Source organism: Colobus angolensis, unplaced genomic scaffold, assembly GCF_000951035.1.
Source record: "Colobus angolensis palliatus isolate OR3802 unplaced genomic scaffold, Cang.pa_1.0 Scaffold491, whole genome shotgun sequence".
Lineage (NCBI taxonomy): Eukaryota > Metazoa > Chordata > Mammalia > Primates > Cercopithecidae > Colobus > Colobus angolensis.
This window is the reverse complement of record NW_012118388.1, coordinates 701,059-721,039: the sequence shown is the minus strand read 5'-3', so window position 1 is coordinate 721,039 and position 19,981 is coordinate 701,059. Positions and strand designations below refer to the sequence as shown.

At 36.8% G+C, this 19,981-nt stretch overlaps 1 protein-coding gene across 1 annotated transcript in view; it reads left to right on the top strand.

Moving 5' to 3' along the window:
- DPYD (dihydropyrimidine dehydrogenase) overlaps positions 1-19,981 on the top strand; it is an 861,792-nt gene that overhangs the window by 519,793 nt on the left and 322,018 nt on the right. The window lies entirely within an intron of this gene.

Genomic DNA, 19,981 nt, shown 5'->3' with positions numbered 1-19,981 from the left:
CATAGCAACTATAATCAGTGTTCATTTTCTCCTTACTGTGATTCTAGTGACATTCTTTAACCTATCGGAGTAAAGGATGCTTCTTTCATATTCTAGCAGGTCTTGCTTTCACACTATGTTACTGTGTCTTGCCTGAACAATGTGTCTATGTTTTCTTTCCCAATAGTATTCTGACCACCACTCTCAGTTGTCTTTTCTACTCAGGAGGTGAAAGAGACATTTCTACCCTATTTCCATCATGCAGAATTATGGTTATTTCTGCATAAACTACCCTATCAAAAGTTCTAGAGCCTCACCATGTAACCATGGAACACCCATTACTATAGGTGTAATGGGTTTTCACATATCCTTTCCATATATCCTTTGATCTGAAGAATATTCAGAGCTTTCAAGATATCATTTTTATCAAACTTATGAACAGCTTTTAATGTAGTTTTGTTTGTCTGGCTTTTGATTTTGTTGAAATTGTCTCTTGTTATCATTAGTAGATAAAAATAAATATCATTATATACTAAGAAAGTTATACATAAAAAGACAAACAGATGTGTCATAGTGTTGGTGTGTTAGAGGTGCAAATCTGAGAATCAGGAGGACTGGTTGTATTTTTGGTTGCATATTTGGTTTTATAGTGGGCTTATTGGCAAGATTTTGCACTCACAGGCTAGTGGAAAGATGAATGACAATATTAATTTCTTATTTTATAATCAGTGTCAAAGAAGCTTTTCAGTGCAAAATGTCCAAAGAGTGAAGAGGTCTAGAAAGGAAAGGGTATGTTAAGCTGGAACCTGAAGTGACAGTGCTGTGTTACATTGCAGAGACTCCGCAGTATGTCAGGGGGTTGGTGATTCAATTGTCTGAATGCATGATTTGGTGGGCCAGTTTAGAGGAGAGCAAACTGGTCCTGTCACTGAAATCACAATGGGTAAAAATGGACCTATTCAGTCTGCCTCTCAATGCCCCAAATTCTTCCTGGTTGTAAATTAGAGCTTTAGGACAATGCATTAACTCATTCGGGTCACTAGGGTACTATGTCAGTTCAGTGCTCGCAATTGCCCATGACCAATTCTGCACTCTCCCCAGCAGGAGGGATGCAATGTCATTTTGTACTCTCTTCTTTAGGATAATATCAGGTCTGAAAGGGAAGGAACAAAGGAAGTTGCTGCTTTCCTTCCACCTACCCTACTTAGCCATAATCATGACCCTCTTTCCACTTGGCCAGACTGTGAACCAGACAGAAAATGAACTCAGAGGTTGTGTGGTTACTCAAAGACTTGAATAAAATCAAGAATTCAGTGCTATTCAACTCCATCTTCAAGTCAAAGAAAATGGGCATATAGGCAACATAGGAGACTGGAGCGTTTTCTACCTCGTTCCTAGTAAAATCATTACAATATGATTTCTCTTGCTAGGACCAACATTTTTATGTGGCTACTGTCTGCTTCCATGACAGCACTTCACCCCATCCCCTGCTCAGTCATTAACATCCAGCAATACTGGCTTTTTCTGTGTGTTTAAACATGGCTAGTTCACAACGCATGTGGACCTTGATGTATGATATTCCCCTTACTCGAATTGAGTCATTGTTCACCCAAAACAGATTCCAGCTCATCTGTGAAATTTCCACTTGCATGTCACTTCTACATGGAGTCATTGCCTGAAAGGGCGAACTGTATTACAGACCACTTATTTATTTACTCATTCATTTATTTTGGATAGCATCTTGTTTGTAGCACTTACCACATTTTGTAATGTACACTATTGTGTTATGTTCCTTGAATGTTTCTCTTCTCCACTAAATCACAAGCTTGAAGTATGCAGGTGTCACATACGTTTTCTTGAATACTATATTCTCAGAATCTAGTCCAATTCCTGTTCCATAGTAGGTGCTCAGGGAATGAACTCCCAGAATCCCCCACCCTGTCATGTGCTCAAGGTCCCTGCTGTGACCTGTACAATATGAAGTAATACTAGTGACCCAGTAGCCCATGGAGGTAGAAAATGAGACATCTGAAATCCAGACCAGAAAAATACATTCTAATAAAGGTTACTGTACTTTACCTCTCCTTCGTTTCATACATTCATGGTCTTCTCCTAGGTCAGTCTACCACAATCTCTAGTCAGCAGCAAACATGTTATCAGAGTAAGTCTGTGCATGTGACCTTAGCTCTCTAATTCAAAGTCATTTGTCCTCTGAAGGCTTCTCCAGTCATTTCCATGGTCCCTTGTTAAGGACTAAACAATTAAATTGTGAAAGCTGTCGTCCCTTTAATTGTAAAACTTTCTCTAATAAGTGCATTATTTTATGTGAAATGCACATTTTCTAAACTGTAAACAATTTCGTATTCAAATATTGCTACCTATATTAATATTTTAATATAGTAATGTTAAAAATGCTTCCCAAAACCAATACTGATAACTAAAAGATTGTTAGGTCTTTGCTTTTTTAAAAAACTTAATTCCTAATATCACTTTCAACTATTGGTGAGAACAATTTCATATCTCTTGCTTTCCTGAGGGAAAACACAAGGTATAGGAATAAACAACAATTTCAGGGGTATTGTAATACAGAACTCCAATCCCCACTGCCCTTATTCTATATTCCTCTGCTCCCATCCTCGGTGACTGGTGCTTTATATGCCTGACTGTTTCACTCCACCATTTCAGAAACTCACCTCTGCCAGAAATTCCCCCTGCATCAGTTTTTGGAAACATTCTTCCTAATGCTCTTGCCATGGGGTCTTCGAAGCTGAGAATTTTCCATCAGAGATAATAGTCTTTAAGATGCTCAGAGTGTTGCCTTGCTCTTTGAATGGTGTGTTTCCGCCTCCCTGAGGAGTTGCAGTAATATCCTCTGGCATGGAGACAGGGTGCCTGTATCTCACCTTGGGCCACAGTACTGGTTCATATTGATAAGCAGCTGTGTCCCAAACTAAAGCACACACACTACATTCTTCCAACAATTATGTATTGTCATCTGTTATGGGATAGGCACTCTTATGTACTCTAGATTAGGCAATGAACAGAAGCTGACCAAAAACCCATCCTTATATTTCTCAAACACCCAAAGTTTCTGGGCAATCACTTTTTTTTTTTTTTCCTCAGAAATTGTAAGCTTGATAACCTCAAGAGTCTTAGTGTGTGAGGCCCCAAAACTTTTCACATTTCTCTAGGGAAATCTAATGGCTTTTCATGCAAATAGTTAATCTCTGAAAGTAAGATCCTTGGCGGTTTGATACAATACATGAAGATTTAACATTTCTTGAGCGCTTATGTGCCAGACATACTGCTAAGAGCTTAACTAAAATTAACTCTTAAGGTTGTTGTGAAAGTTAAAAGAGTTAATATTTGCCAAACCCTTAGCACTAATATTGCATCCATTTTATAGCTAGGAAACTTGGAGAAATTAAGGGGCTTTACCAAGTACACATGGCAAGTTAGTGGAGATACTAAGATAATATATAGTCCATAACATATCAGAGTCTGTGCTGAATACTGAAGAGAGAAATGAATAAAGTGAACAAGGAACAAACCCCTGCTGTCACAGTGCTCGCAATCTCAAGGGGGAAGGCAGCAACTAAATAGGTTCAGAAAACTATGTGCAGATGAGAAACACACAATGTCACATAGTAGTTAAGAGTATTAAATACCTAACTCTACCGCAAGAGCAAGTTGATTAGGACCTTCCAGAGGAAGTGACTCTTGATTGACATCTTGAAGAATGACTAGAAGTTCAACCTGTGGGCAGAGGAGGCACTGGCATTACCAGCAGAGTGATGCAGTCCCTTGCAAGTTTGAGAACATGTTTCACAACCGGGAACTACAAATGACTCCTTACTGCCTGAGTGCTGAATACAGATGGGAGATTAGCAGACATGATGGTTGGAAAAAGATCCCTAGACTGCAGGAGCCCAATTACGAAGGGCCATTTGTGCTTGCCTAGGAGTTTCAGCTTTACCCTGGAGAGATGGAGAACTAATGAGAGATTTTATGCAAAGAAATTATATGATCCTGCTTGCATTTTGGAAAGATCTCTGAGTGGCTCTGCAGAAACTTGATGGATGGGAAAGCAAGGATGGAGACGACAAAACCAGTTAGCCAAGGAACATATAAGAGTTCAGAAATGAATATGGCAAGGTAAAAAAATCTGCAGGTTTTCATATTAAACACAGACTCTTTCATCTTCAAACCCAGAAAATTACAAAGTGTTCTTAATGTTTTCAATTTGCTGCTCAGATCCACTCTCCTCCCTTCCGTGCAGTATCTGCATCTACTTCAGTTGGTCACTTTGCCCTCTAGGTTCCAGCTGGACTCAGTCAGGATAGATCAGTGACACTGAGGAGGGGGAGGCCTCCTGCAGGGTCACTGTGAAGTAGCTGTGGATGTCACTGAAATCGCAGCTCATGTCTGGTGGCCCTTTTTGCCATCCTCTGTTCTTAAGATGGTCCTGGGTCCTTACTGCCACCCCCAGTGTCCTCTACTGTTCCTTATGGTTTTCCTGCACACGGCTGTATCTTTGTAAGTAGTTCCATAACATTTATTCATTTTATCCACAATTGACTGTCCTTTCTCTTTCCTGCTAGGATTCTGAAGAATATGCGAGCATAAAGGAAAATAGGCATTGTCAGAATCTATTAGTAGGGTTATAAATTTGTACATTCTTTCTACAGAACAATTTGAACATAGCAGTAAAATTTTTTAATACATGCACTCTTTGACCTGGAAATCTCTCAATTAAAATTTTACTCAATGGATAAAATTGCCAACATAGGTGTAAACCAATGTTTACTTTTTTTAATGTAGTACAAATTGCAGAACTGTAGGCATAATATTATCTTTTTGGCATAAAATATATATTTTATAAACATAAACAACATTAATAGTGTTCACATATGTAGAAAGGGCCTGGAAGCAGAGGGTGGCATTACAGGTAGATTTTGTCTCATCATATTGAATTCTTCTAAACTGTTTCAATTAACTTTTAACAAAAATTATTAATTGTTAATTTTCAAAGATAATTGTTAATTATCAAAGATATCATTAAAATTGGAGTATCAGTGCGTATTTCACAGGGTTGTTATGAATAACCAAAATCGTAATGTATTATAATACTGGTTATGTACCAGGTCTATAGGAGGACCTGGTAATAAGTGGGGATAACCAGAACTATAGCAGAGTAATGGAAGTGGAAGAGGTGATGAGTTTTTGAGTGGTATAGGAGTTGAAATTACCAGAGATGCTGATTATTCAAGTGGCAAGAGTAGGGCATGTATTGCATATGAAGAAGAGAGTATTATACAGTGATTTTCAGTTATCATTTAAGCAACTGTGTGTTGAATGGCTCCATTCACAAATGGTGAAGTGCACCAGGAGATAGAGATTTGGGAAGGGAGATGAAGAGTTTGGTTTTGCCTAATGGAGTTTCTGGTGCCTGTGGGATATCCATTGGGTTGTCCAGGAAGCACTTAGATAAGAAAAAGTCAAATGATTTCATGGCAAGTAGGCCCTCTCTACCCCAAAACATCATTGTCTGGGAGTAAGAGTTCGAAATCAGTTAGAGGTTGTAAGAGCCATTTTTAGAATCCCTGCTGCTACTTTGGATTTCTTTTCCTTTTTCCAATATACTCATTTTTCCTGTATAAATTTCTTTTCCTGTAAGCAGGGTGTCACTGCTTCTAGGCTTTGGCTGAAACCTGTGTCCATTAATGGAATTTAGTCTACTCTAGCAAACTAAGATATACCAACACATTTTAGTAACTAACAATGCAACTCAACTTGTTTCTTGATTCTTGCTTGTTCTATAATACAGTGTATTTTTGCACTGAGAAGATTTTCATTATGTTCTACTGTTGTATATTTCATTGATACATTTATGTTGATAATTTTTACTTTTTCTTGTCATATTTTCTCGTGGGAAAATGTGTGATACTTTTAATATAAGAAATCATCTTAGGTTGGGTGCAGTGGCTCACGCCTTTAATCCCAGCAGTTTGGTAGGCCAAGGAGGGTGGGTCACTGAGGTCAGGAGTTCGAGACCAGCCTGACTAACATGCTGAAACCCCATCTCTACTAAAATACAAAAATTAGCTGGGAATGGTGGCAGACACCTATAATCTCAGTTACTTGGGAGGCTGAGGCAGGAGAATCACTTGAACCTGTGAGGCAGAGGTTGCAGTGAGCCGAGATCATACCATTGCACTCCAGCCTGGGTGACAGAGTGAGACTCCATCTCCAAAAAAAAAAAAAAAAAAATCATCTTATATCTATCTCAGTTAGAACTAGAGGCAATTTTAATGCAAAACAAAAAGGTAAGCTGTGCTTTGAAGAAAGCTTGCCAAAACAAATAGTGGAAATAAATACATTATATCTATTTCCCACATCTCTATGTAGTTATTAATACTTTATTAATTTAAAACCTACATGTTTACATGTAACTTATGCTAAAGCACAAAAAGGAAGTAGATGAAAATTTGGTAAATTATTTACTAAATCCTTCCACAAAATACTTTTTTAAAATAAAGGGATTATAGATCAGTAATGTCAAGATATTCTGCATAGCTTGTCTTTATCAACATAAGGAATCTTTTTATTAAGGCAACCCAGAAAGGGTAGATTTATGGATTGAAGGGAGTATGTTTAATATGTCTGTATCTATCTAGATTGACAGTTCTCACAGACATGAATTTCCCCAGAGAGACAGTGTTACTGGTGTCAGTGGATGGCATCATTTACTTCAATGTTCCATTATTAAATTGATAACAAGATAATTCCTCTGCTTCTCAGAGACATGACAGGGTTTACAATGGTTAACACTCTTACTGTATGGGTCTCGATGTTCTAGGTAGGTTAATAAGAGGCTTATTTGTATTTCAATATTGAAAAAAATTAAAGTGAAAACAACGTTGTAAAATAAATTCAAAATCAAATATATCAGGCAACACAGTGTGGCTATTTAAAGAATATTTTGCTTATTGTGTGTAGCTTTGTTGAAAAGAAATGTACATTTCCTTCCATCTTTCAGGTCAATTTTACTAAACAGTAAAAAGCGTGTATTAGAGTATGTTATTTGTTGAAATTGAAATTTACATATTTGGTTGATTATTTGAATAGAAGACATATATAACAATTATAAATAATTACAGAGGCAGAGGAAGTAGCTAATATTTGTTGAGTGTTTTTAAGTTTTCACTTTAAAATACAGATATAAAAGAAGGAATGGAGATAGAGTTAGAGATATCAATAGAGACAGAGATATAAATAGACAAATAAACAAATAGAAATGCTTTAAAAACCAACTCAACAATTCACTGAGACCACTCTTATTAACCTCATGTTACAGCTGAAGAGACTGAGGCTCACAGAGGTTAGTTAACTTATCCAAGACGTTGTGAAGCTTACCCAAGGTCCAGTGGGTAAATGTGAAAGCCCACGCTCTTTTACTAGATTATATGGTCTCTCTTGTAGGGTTTAGGGAAATATGTTCATCTTTAAATAACTAATAATGTGCCTCCATTAGTAATAATTTTTAAAAAGAACATATTTCTCCAGCTAGCAAGCAGGGGAACTAGTAGTCAAACTTCCCTATATCTGGCTCCAGATCTTTCCAGACACTCTTCAGAAAATTAAAATTGCATAATTAATATTTGTGTGGCTGTATTTTATTTAAGGGTAAATGCTGACAACCAATCCTTAAGGCTGCACATGAAGCCAGGGTCTACCTAAAAGGGGATTCGATGAGCACCTCTGGGTTAAGGATATCTCAGGAGGATGTTAATTAATCCTGTCATTTCAGTGATGAGTGGAGCAAGACTTTTGCATTTGTTTAAAATTGTGTGGTGTTTGCAAAGAGCTTTATAGGTCATGGATCCCTAATGATTTCCAGATAGAATTCTTTTCTGTTTCACCAAGAATAATGTGAAGCTTTCTACCACAGGCAATGCCAACTGCTGACTACCACAGAAATACTTCAAGAGAAGTGATATATCAGTAGCTTCAAAGTATTCTAGGATCCATTTCTGATGGAAACATGTCACTGTATACCTTGGAGCTAAAACAGAATAGTATTTTCAAAGTTAAAAATGAGAGAAGTCCAAACATTTGATATCTAATAGATAAAGAAAATCAGAGAGTAAAACATTTTCTCAGTCATTGATTCTGGAGGGATATAGCACTATACACAGCCACTGGATACATTTCCTTTACCTATCCCAAATTACAGCTCCTCATGAACTATTGACAAGACTCTAAGTTTCTGTACTACATTACATGAATGAGAGATTAATTTATGTGAATTTATTCCTTGTTGGCAAATGGAATGACACAGTTTGAAGTCCTTTCTGAGCTATAGGGAATTAGATTGCCCTTTTTTAAAAGGATTCTATATTGTGACATGTTTTTTCAGATTCTTGACAAAAAGCCATTTAATATCAAATTCTGACAAATGAGAACCGAAACATCAGTGGTTCTTAAGCATTAATATTATTGGATTTCTCTTGCTAGACATGTCATCTCCTTCATCTTTTTTATTGTAAGACAGGTATTATTGAATAGTTACCATATCTACTAATCAGTACAACTCATAAACATATAAGACATTATACATGAGAAAATAAAACTTATAAGAAAGAAACCCCACCATCAAAGGAGTATAAACATGTTGGGAAGGCAGGACAAACACATAGAAATTAACAATTAATTTTAAAATGATACTATTTCATAAAAGCCATACCCTATACAAGCTGCACATATTATAGGAGTAAACACACCTGTTAGTGTACCACAATCTCTATCACAGAGAATGGATGATGCAGCAGAAACGTCCAAACAATTTTATCAGTAATAAAGCATGGAAAATGCTACATTCCTCATAAGTATCTCATTCAAATATGGACAACTCAGGAAGCATAGTATTTTTTAATAATTGTAAATGAAAGGCAGGCACAGTGGCTTAATGCCTGTAATCCCAGCATTTTGGGAGACCAAGGTGAGCAGATTACTTGGGGTCAGGAGTTTGAGACCAACCTGGACAACATGTGAAACCCCATCGCTACCCCAAAATACAAAAATTAGCTGGGCGTGGTGGTGGGCGCCTGTAATCCCAGCTACTCGGGAGGCTGAGGCAGGAAAATCGCTTGAGCCCCGGAGGCAGAGGCTGCAGTGAGCCGGGACTACACCACTGCACTCCAGCCTGGGTGACACTGTGAGTGTCGAATAATAATAACAGTAGTAAGAGTTGTAAATGAAGTGTTATTTCATTGAGGCTGGAGATTGTGAAAAAGATCACCCTGATTCATTTAGATAGGATCAATGACTATCCTACAACACTTGCTTAAATTAAGAAAGTCTCTGAAAACTATGTATGTTGATAGTAATTTTCCCAGCTTTTCATTCTACCAGTGTAGAATGAAAAGTTTTGTTTTCATTTATTTTTTGTTTGCCTTTATTCTGGTTTTATAGAGTTTTGTTTGCTTTTGTTCGGTTTAGCTCGTTTGTTTTTCCCATAAGGAAAGTTTTTTCCTTCTTCTTTTATAGCTTTAGGAAGGGTAGCTTCATGGGAAGTAAAAACAGCCATGCTACTTATACAGAAACTCATTTGATAAAGAAAAAATTAGCTAAAAGTGAAATAAGTTAATGATTTTTTTTTTTTAAAAAAAAGAATGAGATAGTCTAATAAAAATTATTTGCAGTTGCCTTAAAAAAAAGATTTGCTGACAATGTTCTTTAGGATGAATAGATTAGAAGAAGCTGGCCCTGCAAGCCAAACTAAAAGCCAAAACAAAGCCAGGCAGTATTATTGCTTCAATATTGCTTACTGCTAGGACAACTAGTAAGATATAGGCTGTGATCCTATGTTTCACCTAGAAAGACGTAACTAAAACATTTTCTAACTACAGCACATTCAGTGAAGAATAAAATCTCTTCTACAAATAAATAAGAGTCCAGTATGAAATGAAGTGGGACAGAGTAATTCTATATGAGAAGAATAAACATTGTTAAGGCAAGAGTATTTTTAGAAGGTGAGCATCCTACATTTATAGTTAAAAACCCAAATGAATTTTCTATTCTGAGTCCCCTTTGATGCGCATCAAAAAATGGCACCATGAAACCACTACTCGACCAAAACTGTACAAGTCCTATAATACATGAAATGTAGCCACTCATTTATTTTGAATGATAATTTTTATGAGATTTCTTCAAGACCGTAAGATAGGGATAATATCCCATATTACTGAGCTTCACAGCATCTACAGTATATTTACCTTTAATGGTATTTTGATTCACTAAGTCCTTGAATGGAAATTGTTTGTCTACTCAACGAAGGCTGATAACCAACTGATAGAAAGACTAATTGTAATAAATTATAATTTGAAAAGAAGGCATTTTCCTAGACTAGACAAAAATTTACCATCAGATTTGTATATTGGCATATATCCTTCCAACTTGTAGAATTTTTAATGTGGGTTGGTGTTTTGTTTTGTTTTACTGTTCTTTTAGTTTTCTTGTTTTGTTTTATTTCTTTTTGTTGAGTAATTTTGTCTCATAGGTGGCTATTTCTGAGTGAAGTCACTGGGGCAGTTGGCTGAAGGAAAAGTGCATATGTACTTGTATATATTATAATCTACATATAACTTCTATATATACATATGTATGTATTACTTACATATAATTTGGTGCGAGTATGTTGTGCACTTAACAAATGCATAAATCTCTCTGGCTTGGCTGACTAGTTATCTGATGAGAAGTAATACTCTGAGTCATGAAAATATGTTGAAAAAAAAGAGGATAAGAAATTGTTTAGCCTGATACTAGGGGCCTAATTACGTGTAGCTTGAGGGGGAAATTGAAAGACAAAAACTAGCTTGTAATCCCAGCACTTTGGGAGGCTGAGGTGGGAGGATTGCTTGAGCTCGAGTTCAAGACCAGCCTGGGCAACATGGGGAAACCTCGTCTCTACAAAAACAATACAAAAAATTAGGCGAGCATGATGGCATGGGCCTGTAGTGACTGTAGTCCCAGCTACTTGGGAGGCTGAAGTGGGAGGATCACTTGCGCCGGGGAGGCAGAAGTTGCAGTGAGCCGAGATAGAGCCGCTGCACTCCAGCCTGGGTGACAGAGTCAGACCCAGTCCACAAACAAACAAAAAAAACAACAAAAAACTCTTGATAGTGACTACCTCTACTATGTTGTGAATTCTTCCTAAATAAATAGCAAAAATCCTCATTACTCTTAAAGCATACTGAAGGAAACATTTAATGCTATCCTGTAGTGAATAGTTCTTTACTAGGGAGAAGATGGATTGGGTGACACATGAGGTCAACTACATTTGTATCTCCTTTTTTTTCTATCTGTCCCTCACTGAGCAGAGAAAAAGCAGCATGGTCTCAAGAAAGAACAGCATGGTGCCAAAAGAAGTTTCCACTCAGCCTTTACAGTCTGCATTCATTCTTTTATTTAGTAAAAATGTAAGAGGTTTTTTGTTTTGCTTTCATACTTTTTGTTCCAAATACAGGGCCAGGGACCATTTACCCTTTGTTCTTGGTAGTTGAAAAGTGTAGCATATGGTAAACTCTTTCATTGAATAGGCATTCACGATCATGCATGTGAAAATGCTTTAGAAGAATTTATGAGACATGTGGGGACATGGGCTACATCTGAGACTAAAATCCTCATCACAGGCTTTTATGGCATTCTGCTCTGATGACTTGTTTAGGATGGCATGGGAGAAGGACACCTTTCTGTTCTTTCATTAAATGATAGACCAAGTGGAATTGGTTGTAAATAAATCCAAAGGTTCTAAACCAGAATTTGTCTTTTAAATCAAATGATTCTAGAGGCTGTTCTTGCTTTATTCTAATTAATGAAAACAATCAATGCTATAGGTTTTATAATGCTCTTTGAAAATGCATAGCAACTCTCAAAACAGGATGCATTTAATGACCCAAAACTGCAGTCGTACACTTTTTTCCTAAAACTTAATTGTCCATACTTTCATATAATAATTTCTAAGACAAAGGTATGCTTATACATTTATATTTTAAACAAACTTTCAAATTGGCAAATTTTTATGGTAGAAAAAATGCATAATCTACTCTTAAATTAGAGGACTATAAACCCATACAATTACTTCATTTTGAAAGGATACGTTTCTCCTGTTTGTTCTGTAAGTTTCAAAGATCATGTAATTATGTGTGGGAGAAGGGAGAAAAAGGATTGCAAAACAAACACCTTATTGTAGTTTCTTAGAAACAGCATTGATATCAACATTTGGGCATTTGTGAGCAAGCTGGAAAGTATGAACAATGAGAAAAAGGCACATTTAGAGAATAAATAGTTTGTTTTCAAGCTTTCAGTGTATTATCATGAAAATGCATCGAGTTTTAGACTCTGAGAAGGTCCTTCAGAGTTTGCTTTGGACTACAACTGCTAATGCATTGATGATTATAGTTAAATGTGACTTTAGTTTAGCACTTGAAATAGCTAGCATTCACATGAGAAAAAAATTGTGAAATGACTAGTTAAATTGAAGGAATTGGGGAATTTTCCTCCCGGTATGCTTAATGAGGTGTATACCCTTTGCATGCATGGTAAATATTAGTGTATATGTATTATCATAGAAGTATATAAATATGGCTCAAATACCATTTCTTGATTTTAATTAGATCGCATTGCCTTTTGAATATCCTTATTTAAACAGGTAATGTGAATTTAACAGGAATTTGCTGTACACTCTGTTTTATTTTTATAGTATGCAAATAAGAAACAAATGCCAACACATTCATTATGCTTTTTATGTTTAACGTCTATACCGGAAAGGTTCCAATCACTTTGAAAAAGGTCTTTTCACTACTTCTCCTGTAAATCACTTTGTCATGCTTCTGAGAAGAAACATTCTGAATTGAAATTTGTAATGAAGATTAAACCCTGTGATGTTTTAAAAATTTGGGAAACATTTTTGGTTGATCCCTAAGCATCAATAGCATATTAAGGCAAAGGAATGATTTATCAGTATTCAATGATAAATGAATGTTTTATTATTTTAGTATCATTAATCATTATCCAAAGTAGTGAGATGTGTTAGAGGTTTTTTGGGGGGGTTGTTTGTTTGTTTTTGTTTTGTTTTGTTTTTTCCATTACTGTTTACCAAGGTGCCCATTGTTAGCAGAATTGGCAGCTCAAAATGGAGGTGGAAGCATGTGAATTCACCGTGGAAATACCTTCTTGTACAAAAAGATCTTACAGAGATGAGGGAGATTGTAGTGAGGATGAAATACGATAAAGTGGGAGGAAGGAGAGCAGAAAAAAAAGTGAAGATGACTTGATTTGTGCAGGAATAGTACACAGGATCATTAGTTTATTCATTGACTATTTATACTGAGCTTCATTTTTGCACCAGCTCAGAGATGAGCGTTGAAGATGAAGTACTGAAGGAGATGATCTCATGGGGAAAAAGAGGATGAGTATTATTGAAGTGCATAGCAGACAGATAAGGGCAATGAAAATCTTTATGTTTCATCTAGAGCCTGGTTTGCAAAAGAATCATCCAGCTGTGTGATCAGAATGCATGCCCTTTAGACCATTCAGGTAAAGAGCATGATTCCTAGTTTCAACCCCACTGTCCATTCTTTCCTCACCCAACATTGCAGCCAGTCTCAGCTCACTATTCTATGTTTGTCATGGCATCTGTTTGTAGTAGTGGCCCTCTGTGGGTTCCCTGCATGTCTGGGACTCACAGTTCTAATAACTTTTTCTGTGTTAGTAGGAGAATTTTTCTTTTTTTTTTTCTTTTTTTTGAGATGGAATCTCGCTCTGTCGCCCAGGCTGGAGTGCAGTGGCGCGACCTTGGCTCACTGCAAGCTCCACCTCCCAGGTTCACGCCATTCTCCTGCCTCACCCTCCCAAGTAGCTGGGGCTACAGGCACCTGCTATCACACCTGGCTAATTTTTTGTATTTTTTAGTAGAGACGGGGTTTCACTGTGTTAGCCAGGATGGTCAGAAAAAAATTTAATATTAATTCTGCTCAAGCAATGTCAACTAGGAAACATAATTTACTAAAAAGTGGTGTTAGATATTAGTGAATTTTCTAGCATTTTGGCTAAATCTAAAAATAATTTTAAAATATTTTTAAACTATAAATCTATCTCTAAACTTTGGTTCTATAGCTCTACCTCTTTTTTAAATTGTATTAATTTACAAATATCATATGCCCACAATGTGACACTACAGAAAGATCAAAGGAGCATATAAAGATGATGCTTTTTACCCTTTCCAATGACATATTTTTAAAAGTCTTATCTCTGGATGTTTATTCTGCTATTTCAAAATGTCATTGTTTGCACTCTAACTAAATTGTGGAAAAAAAGGCAAATCTGAATATGACATTATTCTTTCAGTTATAAAAATCATCATTGAATTTATTGAAAACTATTTAATGTCAAATATATAATACAATATAACTCTCAGAACAGTCCCTATGAAATAAATATGGTAACCAAATTATTTTCATTTTATATATCAGGTAGCTGATGCAAAAGACATTCAAATGATATGTTAGTGTCTAATTATTCATTCCACAAGTATTTACAGGGCTTCTACTCTATGCCAGCAGTATTCTGTATCCAAAACAAAGATTCTCACTTTATTGGAGCTTACATTTCAGCTGCAGAGAGAAAGACAATAAATATTAAATAAGAAAATGATATAATAGAAAGTTCTATGGAAATAAATAGAGCTGGGAGAAGGTGGTTTGTAGTTTTACTTTTCTTTCTTTCTTTTTCTTTTTCTTTTTTAAGACAGAGTGTTGCTCTACTGCCCAGGCTGGAGTGCAGTGTTACCATCTCAGCTCACTGCAACCTTTGCCTCCCAGGTTAAGCAATTCTCCTGCCTTAGCTGGGATTGCAGGTGAGTACCACCATACCCAGCTTGTTTTTGTATTTTTAGTAGAGATGGGATTTCACCATTTTGGCCAGGCTGGTCTCAAACTCTTGACCTCAGGTGATCCACCTGCCTCGGCATCCCAGAGTGCTGGTGGCCTCCCAAAGTGCTAGGATTACAGGTGTGAGCCACTGAGCCTGGCCCTATAGTTTTAAAGAGTGCCACTGTGACAGTGACATTTGAGCAGAAACTTGAAGGAGACGTGGAAGAGCACCATGTCTGTGTCTGGGGAATAATATTTAAGGTTGGGGAGACAGCCAAGGTAGAGTCTCTCAAGTGGGAGGGTGTGCAACATGTTTCACAGTGAATGAATCTAAGCTTTCACTGCGAATTTCTGTGAGGTAATAGGGTAGACATAGTTGGAAAAGAGCAAGTTGTGTGTTTGTACAAGTGCTTGACTTTTTAAAGCACTGCATTTAACAAACATTAATTGCATCTCAATGATTCTTTCATTTGTTCTGGATTCAACAAATATTATCTCAGTTCCTACTATGTATCAGGTACCTTGATAAAAAGGACCAGCAAATTCTCGCCCACAGGCACACGATGAGATAGAAGACATAGCCTATGTTCTCTAGAAGCTTACCACCCATTGCCTAAGACACACTACCACTCTCATACCCACCAGGATTATTTAATTGAACATGCATTAAACTTTCAATCATAGTTAATTAGAGTGAAGAGCTACATCTCATAAAATAATTATAATAACAATATTTACATAAAGTCTTATTTGGGGAATTTAAAATCTTTACAGAAAATGTTTTAATAATCTTTACAACACCGATGTGATTATATGTATTGTATTAGCCAGGGTTCCCTAAAGGGACAGAACTAATAGGATAGATGTGTATCTGATGTAAATATGAAAGGGAGTTTATAAAGGAGTATTGACTCACATGATCATAAGGTGAAGTCCCACGATAGGCTATCTGCAAGCTGAGGAGCAAAGGAGCCAGTCCAAGTCCCAAAACCTTAAAAGTAGGTAAGCTGACAGTGTAGCCTTCAGTCTGTGGCCAAAGGCCCAAGAGCCCCTGGCAAACCACTAGTGTAAGTCCAAGAGTCCAAAAGCTGAAGAACGTGGAGTCTGATGTTGGAGGGCAGGAAGCATTTAGCATGGGAGTAAGATGAAGGCCAGAAGACTCAGTAAGTCTGCTCTTTCCACCTTCTTCTGCCTGATTTATGCTAGTCTTACTGGAAGCCGATTAGATGGTGCCCACCCAGACTGAGGGTGGCTCTGCCTCTACCAGTCCACTGAATCAAATGTTAATCTCCTTTGCCAACACCCTCACAGACACAATTAGGAACAATACGTGGCAATCCAATCCAGATGACACTCAATATTAACCATCACAAGTCCACCCCTTGTCAACATGAACCCATACACATCTCCCAAAATCATACATAATCTCCAAAAAAAGACAATAATAAGGTCATAATTACGCCTAACGTAATACAACTATTCTTCACACAACCAGAAGCACACTAATCCTTACCCTAAATGCCATTACATAAAGTTAACAACAATTAAATGCTTATGTGAAGTCAATAAATCTTATGTCACATGATAAAGGAAAAAAAGGAAATATAATGAAGATATTTTTCTAGTACATGTATGTACATGTACAAACATGTTTTTAAATTAAGGAGGAAATACTCATGACAATTACAGTCCTCCTTTCTGCAACTGGTCACATGGTCGTAGCTGGTATTGATGACTACCTTCTTCTACTACCCATTCTTTATTCCCTTTGCCTTCAGCAAGCATCTCAGAATGTCGTGGTTTTTTACCTGGTTGAGTGAACCAAACCTTCATTCCTGAAGAGTCTGAGCCATTTGTAGTCCAGCCTGGATTGGGTTGTTGTAGTTTCCCATTGACCTTAATCAAAGGGCATGGTAATACTGAGAGATGCTGTATCTCCTGTATTCCATGCATACTCTTTCTTACCTCTGTTGTGGAGTAGTAGACTGATTTCATCTTGATAGTCTGGGTCAATCATCCCAGCCAACACTGTAACTCCCTTCTTAGACTGTTGACTTATATATGTAGCCCAAAATGGTCAGGTGACAATCTTAACTTCCAGTTTAATGGAATCGTTGTGTCTCCTGGTTCAGGATTATTTCCTCTGGAAGTAAGACCTCTAGACCAGCAGAACATAATGTTGTGGGAAGAGGAAGGAAAACTTTTGCTAGTGGGTTACTAGGGGTGATGGTGAGTGGTGTCACTTCTACTTACACCCCTTGATTCCTGCACCCATGTATCTTGGCTATGAGAGGAACAGTACTGTGTATTGGATGCTGATTCAGAGCATATACGGCCTTCTGGAGAACTTTGCCCCAGCACTGTAAAGCACTGTCACCTAGTTGGCATTGTAATTGTGACTTCAAAAGGCCATTCCACCATTCTGTTAATCCAACTGCTTCAGGCTGATGAGTTCCTGGCCACAGGGACATGATGAGCTAGAAGACATAGCCCGTGTCTTCTACGAGCTTGCTATCCATTGCCTAAGACACAGTACCACTAATGTACCCACCAGGATTATCTGATTGAATGTGCATTAAACATGCAATCGTAGTTAATGAGAGCAAAGAGCTAAATCTCATAAAACAATTACAATAACAGTATTTACATAAAATTTTATTTTGGGAGTTTAAAATCTTTAAAGAAAATGTTTTAATAATCTTTACAACATCCATGTGCTTAAATGTATGGTTTTGGAAAGTATACCCAGACTATTTGATGTCGTGCATCATTCCATATAATTATTTTAGGAGTTTTCATTATTTTATTGTTAACCTCTTTTTTTATTCCTATGTTACATTTTAATACTACATTAATTATTAACGTTTTTAACTTAGAAAGGTAGTTTATTAAGTGAATATTTGTTATAGCCTCTGAAAGAAGTTTATAATTGGAATATAAACACATAATAACACATTTTAAATCAACCTCTTTATGTGCCATTGAAAAGCTCTATTCCTAAATGAACGATATCCATGCAGGTACTATATCATGTCCTTTTAAATAAAAGCAAAGAAAATATCACGCACAGATTTTGTGTGGAAAACACACCTTTTTGTTTATGTATAGTGCATTCAAATCTCATGACTTTAGTTGACTTATTACAGTCTCAATGAGAGCTCAAAAGTGATAGAACAACTTAAATCCAGTTGGACATTGTAGATTAATGTCAATACCAAACATGCTATTGTAAATTAATGTCAGTACCACGTGCTGTGAAAACAGTGAATGGCTTATAGGCATAAAAATATGTGATAGGTTGTTTCCTGTTACACATGTAAGGTGCTTGGAAGTTGCCACTCCATCCTAACAAGTAAAAAGTGAAAGAGCTAATTTACACCCCCACCAACAGTGTAAAAGCATTCCTATTGAGAACCCATGGACACAGGGAGGGGAACATCACACACTGGGGCCTGTCAAGGGGTGGGGGTTTAAGGGAGGGATAGAGTTAGGAGAAATACCTAATGCAGATGAAGGATTGATGGGTGCATCAAACCACCATGGCACGTGTATACCTATGTAACAAACCTGCACGTTCTACACATGTACCCCAGAACTTAAAGTATAATAAAAATAAATAAATAAATATATAAACCTGATGTCTGAAAAAAAGAATATTTTAAAATAGGTTTTATTTATTCTATAATAAAATAAATAAGATATACTTAAAAATAAAAAAGAAATAATTAAAAAAAAAAAAACTAAAGAGACTAAAAACCAACAGCTTTTCTTAGATTGTAAGAGATGGGAGGACTCAGGGAAAAACTGCTACCGCAAGGTTAGAGAGACAGACAAGCAAATATAGGGAACTATGGCTTACTGAAGCAGAGACTCACTAGCGGCAACCACATCAGGAACCATGACCAGCATAGGAAAACCTGAACTATAATTGATGAATTTCTGGAGGATCAGTGCAAACAAGTCTTAGAGTTAAAAACTCCAGAAGGGCCCAGGCATAGGGAACACCAAGGATATTGTGAGATTTATCTACAGAAGCTGCACAAACTTCTGAAAGTGAGTATTAGAGAAAATTCCCCTACTGCTTCTGGTAGGGAGAAGAGAAGAAGAACCATTTCGAAATACAGCAGAGCATTCTGTTTTTCTTAACAAGACCTAAAGAGCCAGAATCGACTGGCGTGAAATATTTAAAGTATTAAGAGGGCCAAGCACAGTGGCTCACCCCTTTTATCCCAAAGCTTTGGGAGGCCAAGATGGGTGGATCACTTGAGGTCAAGAGTTTAAGAGACCAGCCTGGCCAAAATGGTGAAACCTTCTCTCTACTAAACATTCAAAAATTAGCTGGGTATGGTGGTGCATGCCTGTAATCCCAGTTACTTGGGAGGCTGAGGCAGGAGAATTGTTTGAACCTGGGAGACAGAGGTTGCCATGAGCCAAGATCACGGCACTGCACTCCAGCCTGGGTAACAGAGTGAGACTCTGTCTCAAAAAAAGTAGAAAATAAATAAATAAATAAATAAACAAATAAATAAATAAAGTATTCAGAGAAAAATAACCCATCAATGAAGAATTATATACTCTGCAAAATTATTCTTCAAAAGTGAAGGAGAAATAAACACCTTCTCAGACAAACAAACTTTGAAAGAATGTGTTCAGAGTAAACCTCCTTGCAAGAAATGTTAATGGAAGTTTTTTGAGAGAAGGAAAACTATAAAGGCCAGAAGCTTGGACCTATACAAAGAAAGGAAGAACATCAAAGAAGGAATAATTTAAGGTAAAATAAAAATGTTTATTTTTCTTACCCCTAATCGATCTAATAACAATTTGTTCAAAATAATCATAGCAACAGTATATTTGATTGTGTATACTTACATATAATATATATGCTTATGTATACCTATATATAAGTCCAATGAATGACAGCAGTGACACAATGGGCAGGAGGGAGGATACGATTTTCTTTATTATAAGATGCTCATATCATCTGTGAAGTGGTACAGGGTTACTTGATGGACTTGGATTAGCTATAGTTGTATATTGTAAACTCTAGGGCAACCACTACAAAAAGTAAA